Raw genomic sequence first — 13729 nt, 5'->3', positions numbered from 1 at the left:
CCTGATACTTGTGTATATCTAGTTCATTCTTTTATGAGCACCAGACAAATTGTGTTTCCAGTAACAAGTCATTTAGTGTCCAGTGTTTTCCATTTGTGACCCCCATACGTTTTTATCTACTCTGGGTGACACTGGATTGGGGTATTCTGTCCAAATTATGTAGCACATCGCTCAAGGCAGGACTAATGCCCAAGTGTCCCCCAACTTTGCCTGCCCTTCAGATGGTAGAGATTTTCTCAGTGGTCCAATGCATAGGTTTCTCAACCCATGTATAACTTTATTTATAGGGACTCAAAACAGAAGTAGGTGTTTATTTGGTGTATCCATGTGTGAAGAGAATCCAGGAGCCTCCTATTCTGGTATAATTTTGAAACATAATTCTACTCCATATGTGCTTCTTCAGGGTGTTGGAATATAATCCAGTACCACGCACGTCCTGCACACAAGCCCTACCAGTGCTCTGCGCATCCAGTTCCCACACCTACCTTCACGTGGGTTGTCTTGTTCATTCACATCAAATCCTCCACTGGAGATGGTTGCAATTAGCTAGGCCTTTTCATTCCACTTCATAATAATATTGACATTTACGTACATATGGAGTCATCTATGAAATTTCTGCATTGTGATTTTTTTTGGTCCTCAAATTACTGCAATATGACAATTTTATAACATGCATTAGTGCCTGGTAATGAAAGCTCCTGCTTTTACTCTTAGAGTTCAGAATTCCTGGCTAATTTCATATCAATTCAACCTTCCAGGAGAATTTTCAAACTGTTTTCTTTGGTCCCTTCTTCAATGAAAAGGAAATCATGGTGAAATTTTGATGGGGTGTTATCATAGATGAACCTGAGGGCAGCTGTCCTCTTTATAATGAAAAGTCCTATCATCTATACCCAGGATGTGTAATTAAGTCTTTTATGTGCTTATCTGTATTTGTATTTTTTCAAATTCTGCAGATGTACTATTTAAGTATGCTTATATATGAAATATGACATTTATGTGACAGCTATATAAAACTGACATGGTGTTTCATAGTATTTGTCAAACTGTATGCAATATGGCAAACAAAATGTGGCTGATTGCCAGAAATGGTTATTTTCCATAGTTTATATTTATTCCCAAATGGACATCCTCTTTCACCAGACCCCGGGTCTCGGCTCTGGAGGAGTGTGCTGTGTCCCCATATGAACGGGTGCTGTAGGGTCCACATCTGTTTCTGTGGACCTTCATGATAACCCCACATGTCCTTCAACACTGTCTCAATTTGTCTTCAATGTGACTTTACTGTACAGTCTCTCCTTTCTAAAGACGTTAATTGCTTTGTGATGAAGAGACATTTAGATACTTGCTATTTGAAGGGGCTGTTCACGGCTCTTGCCTGCTTTTCTCTTGTAGTCTCTGTTCTCCTTTCTTAGAAGAGTTTGGTTAAAGGTGAGGCAATTTGTTTCTTTCATCTGTCACTTCTCCTTGTTCACTTTAATGGAGTCATTTGAGGAATAGAATTTTTGTTTTCATATATATAATTTATAAATTTAAAAATATGTTTTCTGTAACTTTGAAAAGAACTTTTTTCATTCTTTTTTTTTCCTTTTGTGAAACTAGGGATTGGAACCAGGGTGTCCTATTACTGAACAATATCCTCAGTCCTTTTAAAATTTTTATTTAAAAATTTAATTTTTTCTTAATTTTTTAAAATTACTACTGCCTATTTATTTTTAAATTTAGGCAGGGTTTCACTCAGTTGCTAGGGTAAGCTTCACAATAGTGATCCCCCTGCCTCAGCCTCCAGACCACAGGATATATCAGGTATGTAGCACCAAATGCATCCTATCTCAATTAGTTAGTTAGTTAGTTTGTTTGTTTCTTTTTTTCTAGATGATTTTTTATGGTTTTATTATTTATTTAAATACACGACAACAGTGGAATGCATTATAATCCTTATTTCACATAGAACACAATTTTTCATATTTCTGTATATAAAGTATGTTCACATCAATTTATGCCATTATAAATGTACTTTTTTGCATTACAACTCAATACACATATATATCACAATTTTTCATCTCTCTTTGTATATAAGGTATGTTGACACCCAATTCAAGTCTTCATACATGAATTTTGTATAAAGATGTTGATCACATTCCATCATCCTTGCTAATCCCCTGTGCCATCCCTTTCCCTTCCACCCCTCTGCCCTATTTAGAATTCATCTACTCCTCCCATACTCTCCCTCCCTAACCCACTATGAGTCAGCCTCCTTATATCAGAGAAAACATTCGGCATTTTTTTGGGGGGGGATTGGCTGACTTCACTTAGCATTATCTTCTCCAACTCCTGCATTTACATGCAAGTGCCATGATTTTGTTCTTTTATAATGATGAGGAATATTCAATTGTGTATATAAGCCACATTTTTTTTATCCAGTCATCCACTGAAGGGCATCTAGGTTGACTCCATAGTTTAGCTATTGTGAATTGTGCTGCTATAAACAATGACCTGTCTGTGTCCCTGTAGTGTGCTGTTTTTAAGTTTTTTGGTACAGTCCGAGAAGAGAAATAGTTGGGTCAAATGGTGGTTCCATTCCCAGATTTACAAGGAATCTCCATACTGATTTCCAAATTGGCTGCACCAATTTGCAGTCCCACCAGCAGTGTATGAGTGTACCTTTCCCCCACATCCTTGCCAACACTTATTGTTGTTTGTCTTCATAATAGCTGCCCTTCTTACTGGAGTGAGATGGTATCTTAGAGTGGTTTTAATTTGAATTTCTCTGACTGCTAGAGATGATGAGCATTTTTTCATATAATTGTTGATTGATTGTATATCCTCTTCTGAGAAGTGTTTTTTTCGGGTCCTTGGCCCATTTATTGATTGGATTATTATTATTATTATTTTTTGGTGTTAAGACGTTTGAGTTCTTTATATACCCTAGAGATTAGTGCTCTATCTGAAGTATGAGGGGTAAAAATTTCTCCCAGAAAGTAGACTCTCTATTCTATTTTTTTTTTTTTTGATAAAAATCTTTAGTTTCACTCCATCCCATGTGTTGATACTTGGTTTTAATTCCTGTGTTATAGGAGTGTTATTAAGGAAGTTGTAACCTAATCCCACATGATGGAGATTAGGGCCTACTAATTCTTCTATTTGGAGAGTCTCTGGTTTAATTGCTAGATCCTTGATCCATTTTGAGTTAACCTTTATGCATAGTGAGCGAGAGAGATTCAATTTTATTTTGCTGCCTATGGATTTCCAGTTTTCCCAGCACCATGTGTTGAAGATGCTATCTTTTTTCCAGTGCATATTTTTAGCACCTTTTTCTAATATAAGATAATTGTGGTTTTGTGGGTTGGTCTCTGTGTCCTCTATTCTGTACTATTGGTCTACCAGCCTGTTTTGATGCCAGTACCATGCTGTTTTTGTTACTGTGGCTCTGTAGTATAGTTTAAGGTCTGGTATAGCAATGCCACCTGCCTCCCTTTTCCTGCTAAGGATTGCTTTAGCTATTCTGGGTCTCTTATTTTTCCAGATAAATTTCATGATTGCTTTTTCTATTTCTATGAGGAATGCCATTGGGATTTTGATCAGAATTGCATTAAATCTGTAGAGTGCTTTTAGTAGTAGGGCCATTTTGATAATATTAGTTCTGCCTATTCAAGATCAAGTTAAATCTTTCCATCTTCTAAGGTCTTTGATTTCTCTTTAGTGTCTCATAGTTTTCATTGCATAGATCCTTCACCTTTTGTTGATTCCCAAGTTTCTTTTTGTTTTTGAAGGATATTGTGAATGGGGTAGTTTTTCTCATTTCTCTCTCAGAGGATTTGTCACTGATATATAGAAATGCCTTTGATTTGTGGGTGTTGATTTTATATCCTGCTACGTTGCTGAATTCTAGTTCTAGAAGTTTTCTAGTGGAGTTATTTGGGTCTTCTATGTACAGAATCATATTATCAGCAAATAGTGCTAGTTTATGTTCTTATTTTCCTATACATATTCTTTTAATTTCTTTCATCTGTCTAATTGATCTGGCCAATGTTTCAAGAACTATATTGAATAGAAGGGGTGAGAGAGGGCATCCCTGTCTTGTTTCCAATGTTAGAGGGAATGCCTTCAGTTTTTCTCCATTTAGAATGATGTTGGCCTGAGACTTAGCAGAGATAGCCTTTAAAATGTTGTGGGAAGTTCTTGTTATCCCTAGTTTTTGTAGTGTTTTGAACATGAAGGGGTGCTGTATTTTGTCAAATGCTTTTTCAGCATTTGTTGAGGTGATCATAAGGTTCTTATCTTTAAATCTACTGATGTGATGAATTACATTTATTGATTTATGTATATTGAACCAACCTTGCATCCCTGGGATGAATCCCACTTGATCATGATGAACCATCTTTTTGATATGTTTTTGTATTTGATTTGCCAGAATTTTATTCAGAATTTTTGCTTCTGCTTTTTAGTGGTATTGGTCTGAAGTACACTTTATTTTCAGTGTTTGTCTGATTTTAGAATCAAGGAGATATTGGCCTTATACAGTGAGTTTGGAAGTTCTCTCTCTTCTTATATTTCATGGAATAATTTGAGGAGTGTTGGTGTTAGTTCTTTTTTGAAGGTCTTGTATCCATTGGGTCATGGGCTTTATTTATTTATTTTTTTGGTTGATAGGCTTTTGATGGTGTCTTCTATTTCATTGCTTGAAAATGATCGGCTTAACTTACTCAGTTTGTGTAAGTCACATGATTCTAGACATTTGTTGATGACTTCAATATTTTCTGTTTTATTGCGATACAAATTTTCAAAATAATTTCTAATTATCTTTTGTATTTTTCTAGTGGTCATGGTGATATTTCCTTTTTCATCATGGATTTTAGTAACTGGAGTATTTCTCTCCTTCTCTATAGTAGCATGGATAAGGTTTTATCAAAGGTATTTGTTTTTCAAAGAGCCAAATTTTCATTTTGAAAATTAAAAAAATATATATATGGCAGTGGAATATATTACAGTTCTTATTACACATATACAGACAAAGTTTCACATCTCAGTATATAGAGTAGGTTGACATCAATTTGTGTGTTCATACGTGTAATTTGGTGGAATATAATAGACATCATTATCCATCCTTGCTAATCCCTTTTCCCTACCTATTCTTCCCACCACTCTTCCCTAAATAGAATTCATCTATTCCTCCCATGCTCCCCCTTCCTACCCCACTATGAGTCAGCCTCATTATATCAGAGAAAACATTCAGCATTTGTTATTTTGGGTTTGGCTAACTTCACTTAGCATTATCTTCTCCAATGCCATCCATTTACCGGCAAATGCCATGGTTTTATTTTCTTTTATTGCTGAGTAATATTCCATTGTGTACAAATGCCACGTTTTATTTATCCATTCATCCACTGAAGGACATCTATGTTGGCTCCATAGTTCAACTCTTGTGAATTGTGCTGCTAAAAACATTGTGACTATGTACTGTAGTATGCTGTTTTTAAGTCCTTTTGGGTATAGACCAGGGAGTGGGATAGCTGGGTCAAATGGTGGTTCCATTCCCCGTCACTCTGTCAATTTTTATTTGCTTCTTTTGTTCCAACTTCATTGATCTCAGCTCTGATTTTAATTATTTTCTGTCCTTTACTGCTTTTGGTGTTGATTAATTGTTTTTCCTAGGGCTTTGAGATGTAATTTTAGGTCATTTATTTGACTTTTTCTTTTTTTAAGGAATGAACTCCATGCAATAAACTTTCCTCTTAGTAATGCCTTCATAGTGTCCCAGAGATTTTGATATGTTGTATCTGTGTCCTCATTCAACTCTAATAATTTTTAAATCTCCTCTTTGATGTTTTCTTCAACCTGTTGTTCATTCACTAACATATTATTTAGTCTCCTGGTATAGGAGTAGCTTCTATTTTTATCATAGATTTCTAATTTCGTTACATTATGGTCTGATAGAATGCAGGGTAGTATCTTTACTTTTCTGTATTGCTTAGAGTTCCTTTTTGGCATGGCATATGGTCTATTTTAGAGAAGGGTCCATTTGCTGCTGAAAAGAAAGTGTCTTCGCTTGTTTAAGGATGAAATAGTCTATGCATGTCAGTTAAATCTAAGTTATTGACTGTATTATTGAGTTCTATAGTTTCTGTCTGGATATCGTTTGGAAGATCAATCCAGTGGTAAAAAAGGTGTCTTAAAGTCACCCAGAATTATTGTCTTGTGGTCTACTTGGCCCTTAAACTTGAGAAGAGTCTGTTTGAACATAGATGCTCCATTGTTTTGGGGGTGTGTATATTTATAATTGTTCTGTCTTGTGGGTGTATGGTTCCTTTAAGCAGTATGTAGTGTCCTTCTTTATCCCTTTTGATTATCTTTCACTTGAAGTCCACATTATTTGATATAAGAATGGAAACCCCTGCTTGCCTCCACATTTCATGTGAGTGGTATGTGTTTTAATATTTATTTTTTCTATATGGACACAATACCTTTATTTTTTAGTTTTATGTGGTTCTGAGGATTGAATACTGGGTCTCACATGTGCTAGGCGAGTGTTCTACCACTGAGCCCCAGCCCCAGCCTGAGTGATATATTTTTTTCCAACCTGTCACCTTCAGTCTGTGGGTGTATTTTCCTATGATACGAGTCTCTTGGAGGCAGCATATTGTTGGTCTTTTTTTTTTTATCTAATCTGCCTGTCTTTTGATTGCTGAGTTGGAACTAAACTTTCAGGGTTATTATTGAGACAAGATTTGTATTCCCAGTTATTTTTGTTTATTTTTGGTATTTAACTAAGTCAGATTCTCTTTGATAGGTTTTTCCTTTAGAGTGATACTACCCTTTTCTGATTTTTATTGTTGTTCATTTCCTCCCCATGGAATATTTTGTCAAGGATGTTCTGTAGTGCAGGTTTCTGGTTGTAAATTCTTTTAAATTTGTGTATGATGGAAGGTTTTTATTTTGTCATAAAATAACATCTGAATCAAAAACTAATTGCTAATCAAAATTTAATTTTGCTGGGTATGATTCTTGGTTGGCATCCATTTCTTTCAGAGCTTGGTTTATATTGTTGCAGGATCTTGTAGATTTCAGGGTCTCAGTTTAGAAGTCAGAAATCAGAGATGGTGATTGGTTTTCCCCATATGTAATTTGATTCCTTTCTCTTGTGGCTTTTGAAATGCTCTGTTCCTCCTGTATGCTTGGTGTTTTCATTATGAGGTGCATTGTTGTAGACCTGTAGTGTTCTTGTTCATTTGATGTCCTATAGGATCCTTGTATTTGATTTCCCAATTCACTCTACATGTTTGGAAATTTTTCTGGTATTTTTTCATTGAATAGTTTGTCCATTTCTGTAGTTTAGACCTCTACTCCTTCATCTATCCCAATAGTTGTTAAATTTGGTCTTTTCATATTATCTCACAATTCTTGGATCTTCTGCTCATAGTTTCTTACCATCTTCACTGGGGTCAACTTTATTTTTTCAAGATTATATATTTTGTCTTCAATGTCAGAGGTTCTGTCTGCCAAGTGATCTATTCTGTTGGAGATGCTTCCTATTAAGTTCTTAATTTGGTTTACTGTTTCCTTCATTTCAAGGATCTCTCTTTTTTTTTCGAAAAATTTTAATTTTTCAAAAAATAATTCCTTATTGAAGGAATATTTTGCTTTCTGTATTTGCTTATGTAGCTCTTTATCAAAATGATCCTTTGCTGCCTGTATTTGCTCTCATATCATCTTTTAATTCACAGAAAATTATGTACCTTCTCCCATTTATCCTGTTTTTCTGACCATGGATTCTAATAATGTAGCATCTTTGTTTGGGGCACATTCTTTCTTGGTTTCTCATGTTGTTCATGTATCTTCCCTTCCAGCTCTGTGTTTTTAAGATATATAGCCATGTAGGCTTATAGTGTCCCCAATGGGTTTCAATACCTTCCTTTTTTAAAAATTTATTTATTTTTAAAATACATGACAACAGTGGAATGCATTACAATTCTTATTACACACATAGAACACAATTTTTCGTATCTTTGTATAGAAAGTATATTCATGCTAATTTATGCCATTATATATGTACTCATTTCTTTTTGCAATACAACTCTTAATACACATATATATATATCACAATTTTTCATATCTCTGGTTGTATATAAGGTATGTTGGCACCAATTTGTGTCTTCATACATGTACTTTGGATAATGGTGTCATCACATTCCACAATCACTGCTAATGCCCTGCCTCTTCCCCTCCCCTCCAACCCCTCTGCACTATGTAGAACTCATCTATTCCTCCCATGCTCCCCCTCCCTACCCCACTATAGTCAGCCTCCTTATATCAGAGAAACCATTCAAGATTTAATTTTTGGGTTTGCCTAACTTCACTTCTCCAATACCACCTATTTACCTGCAATTGCCATGATTTTATTATTGCTGAGTAAAATTGCATTGTGTATATATGCCCCATATTTTTATCCATTCATCCACTGAAGGGCATCTGTGTTGGCTCCACAGTTTGCTATTGTGCATTGTGCTGCTATAAACATTGACATGGCTGTAACCCTGTAGTATGCTGTTTTCAAGTCCTTTGAGAATAGTCCGAGAAGAGGAATAGCTGGGCCAAATGGTGTTTTCATTCCCAGATTTCGATGGAATCTCTATACAGTTTTCCATGTTGTTTGCACCAATTTGCACACCCACCAGCAGTGTATGAGTGTGTCTTTTCCCCCACATCCTTGCCAACACTTGTTGTTTGTCTTTGTGACAGCTGCCATTCTGACTGGAGTGAGATGATATCTTAGAGTGGTTTTGATTTGCATTTCTCTAATTGCAAGAGATGATGAACATTTTTTAAAATATTTGTTGACTGATTCTACATCCTTTTCTGAGAAGTGTCTGTTCAGGTTCTTGGCCAATTTGTTGATTGGATTATTTGGTTTTTTGTTGCTTAGCATTTTGAGTTCTTTATATACTAGATATTAGTTCTCTATCTGATATGTGAGGGGTAAAAATCTACTCCCAGGATGTAGGCTCTCTGTTCACCTCAGATTTTTTTCTGAGAAGAAACTTTTTAGTTTGAATCCATCCCATTTGTTGATTCTTGGTTTTAATTCTTGTGCTATAGGCATCTTATTAAGGAAGTTGGGGCGGCCTAGCCCCATGTGATGAAGATTATGGCCTACTTTTTCTTCTGTTAGATGCAGAGTCTCTGGTTTAAATCCTAGGTCCTTGATCCACTTTGAGTTTTGTGCATGGTGAGAGATAGGGTTTTAATTTCATTTTTTTAAAAAATGGATTTCCAGTTTTCACAGCACCGTTTGTTGAAGAGGCTATCTTTTCTCCAATGCATGTTCTTGGCACCTTTGTCTACTGTAAGATAATTGTAATTTTGTGGGTTAGTCTATGTGTCCTCTATTCTATACCATTGGTCTACTGGTCTGTTTTAGTGCCAATACCATGCTGTTTATGTTACTATTGCTCTGTAGTATTGTTTAAGGTCTGGTATAGTCATACCACTTGCTTTGCTCTTCCTGCTTATAATTGCTTTAGCTATTCTGGGATTCTTATTTCTCCAGATGAATTTCATGATTGCTTTTTCTATTTCTATAAGAAATGTTATTGGGATTTTGATCACAATTGCATTAAATAAGTATAGTGCTTTTGGTTGTATGGTCATTTTGATAATATTAATTCTGCCTATGCAAGAGTAAGGTAGATCTTTTCATCTTCTAAGGTCTTCTTTGATTTCTTTCTTTAGGGCTCTTTCACCTCTTTCGTTAAGTTGATTCCCAAGTATCTTAAGTTTTCTTTTTTTGAAGTTACTGTAAATGGGGTAGTTTTTCTCATTTCCATTTCTTGGCTTTGTCACTGATATACAGAAATGCCTTTTTTTAATGTGTATTAATTTTATATCCAGCTGCTTTGCTGAATTCATTTTTTAGTTCTAGAAGTTTTCTGGTGGTGCTTTTGTGGTCTTCTAGGTATAGAAAAGTATTGTCAGCAAATAGTGCTAATTTAATTTCTTTTCCTGTAGTTATTCCTTTAATTTCTTTCATCTGTCTAATTGCTCTGGCCAGTATTTCAAGAAATATGTTGAATAGAAATGGTGAGAGAGAGCACCCCTGTCTTCTTCCAGTTTTTAGAGGGAATGCCTTTAGTTTTTCTCCCTTTAGAATGATGTTGGCTTTAGCCTTAATGTAGAGAGCCAGTATGATGTTGAGGTATGTTCCTGTTATCTCTAGGTTTCTAATGTTTTGTACATGAAAGGGTGCTGTATTTTTTCAAATGTTTTTTCTGCATCTATTGAGATGATTGTATTATTCTTATTTTAAAGTCTATTGATGTGATGAATTACATTTGTTGATTTCCATATATTGAACCAACCCTGCATCCTTGGGACAAACACCACTTGATCTTGGTGCACGACCTTTTTAATGTTTTTTGTATTCAATTTGCCAGAATTTTATTCAGAATTTTTGCATCTATGTTCATTAGAGATATTATCCTGAAGTTTTCTTTCTTTGATTTGTCCCTATCTGGTTTGGGGATCAGGGTGATATTGGCCTCATAGAAGGAGTTTGGGAGTGCTGCTGCATTCTCTATTTCCTGAAATAAATTTAAGAGTATTGGTATTTTTGTAGTTCTTCTTTAAAGGTCTTGTAGAACTTGGCTGTGTATCCATCTGGTCCTGGGCTTTTCTTGATTGGTGAGCTTCTGATGGCATCTTCTATGTCATCATTTAATATTGGTCTGTTTAAATTGTGTATGTCTTCATGATTCAATCTGGGCAAATTAGGACTTAAGAAATTTGTTGATGCCTACAGCGTCTTCTATTTTATTGGGGTATACGTTTTCAAGATGATTTCTAATTATTCTCTGTATTTCTGTAGTGTCTATTGTGATATTGCCTTTTTTATCACCTATGCTGGTAATTTGAGTTTTCTCTATCCTTCTCTTCATTAGCTTAGCTAAGGGTCTGTCATTTTTTTTTCTTTCAGAGAACCAACTTTTATCAAATTTTGTTTCTTTTGATTCAAATCACTTCTAATTTTAATTATTTCTTGAATTCTACTGCTTTTGCTGTTGATTTTTTCTTCTAGGGCTTTGAGATAAAGTATGAGATCAATTATTGACTTTTTCTTCTTTTAAGGAATTAACTCCATGCAATGAACTTTCCTTTTAGTACTGCTTTCATAGTGTCCAAGAGATTTTGATATGTTGTGTCTACATTCTTATTTACCTCTAAGAATTTTTTAATCTCCTCCATGAAGTCTTCTGTAACCCATTGTTCATTCTATTTTACCAAATTTATTACTCTTTGAACTGCTTATAGAACTTAAAATATTTCAAGTTTGTCTTTTCACTAGGTGGAAGTGTCACTTTACATGTCTCCAAACATTAATATTTTATGAATATTTTACACATGGGGAATGTGTTATGGATGATACTTGAAACTAAGTGTATTGGGGAACTAAATCTATCTCATGGATGCAAAGCAGAAAGAATAACTACCAGATTGTTTTCAAAAGCTTTTTTTTACCACTCTTTTTGTCTCCCTTTGGCACAATCACCTTACGAGAATGTCTTTGACAAGTCTGATTTGCATCTGGAATATCCGCCAAATTTCACATTCATTCATGGCAGAGAAGTTACGAGTTGGGCTTTTATTCAGTGCTTGTATTATGGTATATATCATTCACTTCACTCTGATATGGAATGTATATGCTGTTTTTAGACTTATCTATTTTCCTCTAAATTAGATAATGGAAAGTATCTTATTACATAATTAGAGTAACTCTCCTACATGACAGTCAGTTCTACTAACTGTTAATTCAAATTAAAAGCTGAATAAAGGTTTGGTCCATGTTCTATTAATCTAACATTTTTTATTTCAGGAGCCACTGACATTCGGGGATGTGGCCATTGATTTTTCTCAGGAGGAATGGGAATGCCTGGATCCTGCTCAGCAGAATTTATATAGAGAAGTGATGTTGGAAACCTACAGCAACCTGCTCTTTGTGGGTGAGCATAACTTTTCTTCAAAATTCCTAATTATCATTATTTAGTTTTCTTCCCTTGAAGTATATCTTTTGGGAACTTCACCATAAGAATGAGTTTCAGATTTATGCTTTCAATAAAAAAGATGTGGTAGTTCTTAGTGCTGACAAGAAAATGTTAATGATGTTTTTTTTTTCATCCTTAATGTTTTCCTTTGTTGGCATGATATATATCGTTCACTTGACATATGGTTGACTTAGAGAAATGCAGTCATGTCAAATACTGTGGCCCACATATAGCAGAGGACATAGTTGAGGTAGAGGAGGAAGCCTAAATTCAAAAAGGTTGATTGAGACGTTATCCAGCAGAAAAGATTTTTGAGAAGCTTTGATTTCTTTCTCTTGTTATCATAGAAAAACCTGTCCTGTGTTTTGTGCTTTAAAATTATCTAGTCTCCTGCTTTTCCTCCAGTAATGTCTCCGTACATTCAAATTAACAACAAAACACTCCCTTTGCATTGTGAGTGTCAATATTATCTGACGGCTCTTACTTAATTTTTTAAAATATTTTTTAGTTCTTAATGAATTTCCTATTTATTTTTTATGTGGTGCTGAGGATCGAACCCAGGGCTTCATACATGCTAGGCAAGCTCTCTACCACTAGTCTACAACTCCAGCCCCTCTTCCATTATTTACAGGAAATTTTTGCCCATTTCTGGAGACTTCTAGGTCCACACATTGTAATACATTACTATCATAAGTCAGTTTTTGTAATCTTATTTGTACATTTTTTTTCACTAAAATTTCCTTATCAATGTTCTTTCTGAATATGTGTAATGGATTTTCTGTGAAATTATCTGCCATGGAATGAATGTCAAGATGGACAAAGACTGCTCTTTTGAGAGATGGTGTAAGTTGTAGTTGAATAAGAGGATATGTAAAATAATAAATCTGTGGATATTTACAATTTGGTTGGTTAATTTTTTTTTTAATTTTTTCATTGTATATAGTAGGTTCCATGCTATAGACTGGGTTTCCTCATATCAGTTAATTGCTTCACAAATTAAGATATGCATGACTTTTGTTTATATTGCCAATAATGTTATATGTGCTTTTGCTTGTATAAATATTAAGCCTCTTTTGTCTATGACTTTTGTATTTTATCTTGATTGGCTTTGCATTCTGCCCATGTATGTAGAAATTGAAATTTCCTATATGTAAATGTAATGGGGATTGATGGCTGAGATACTCTAATGCTGAACTACAACCCAAGCTCCTTTTCACTCATAGTTGGAGCGAGATTCTCATTAAGTTATTGAGGATGTTTTGAAATTGCAATTCTCCTGCCTCAGACTTCCTAGTAGCTGAGATTTCACGCATGCCTATCATTTGTATATTGATGAGTCTGTTCTTATTTATAGGATGAAGACCACATTATTTTAAATGTAGCTTGAGAAATGTTGCAAATCTCTTTATCTTTTAATTTTCATTGTAATCAAAACCACAAAATAAAACTTACTGTCTCCAAAATTTTAAATATTCAGTAACATTGATTCAAATTGTTATTCTATATATCTCTAAAAAGTTTACATCTCAAAAAACAAACAAACAAACAAACAAACAATGCCTAGGAAGCAAGGGCTCATTTCTTTCTCCCCATCACAAAACCATTCTCTTTTGTTCAGAAAGCTGTTTTTTAGTTTAGAGATGTCATGTTCTATGATTCTGAAATATTCTTTCTGTGACATATTTCAGTTAACC

The sequence above is a fragment of the Spermophilus citellus genome, assembly GCF_964194105.1.
Source record: "Spermophilus citellus genome assembly, contig: SCAFFOLD_450, whole genome shotgun sequence".
NCBI lineage: Eukaryota > Metazoa > Chordata > Mammalia > Rodentia > Sciuridae > Spermophilus > Spermophilus citellus.
The sequence above is the reverse complement of the archived record's forward strand: the minus strand, read 5'-3'. Positions refer to the sequence as shown.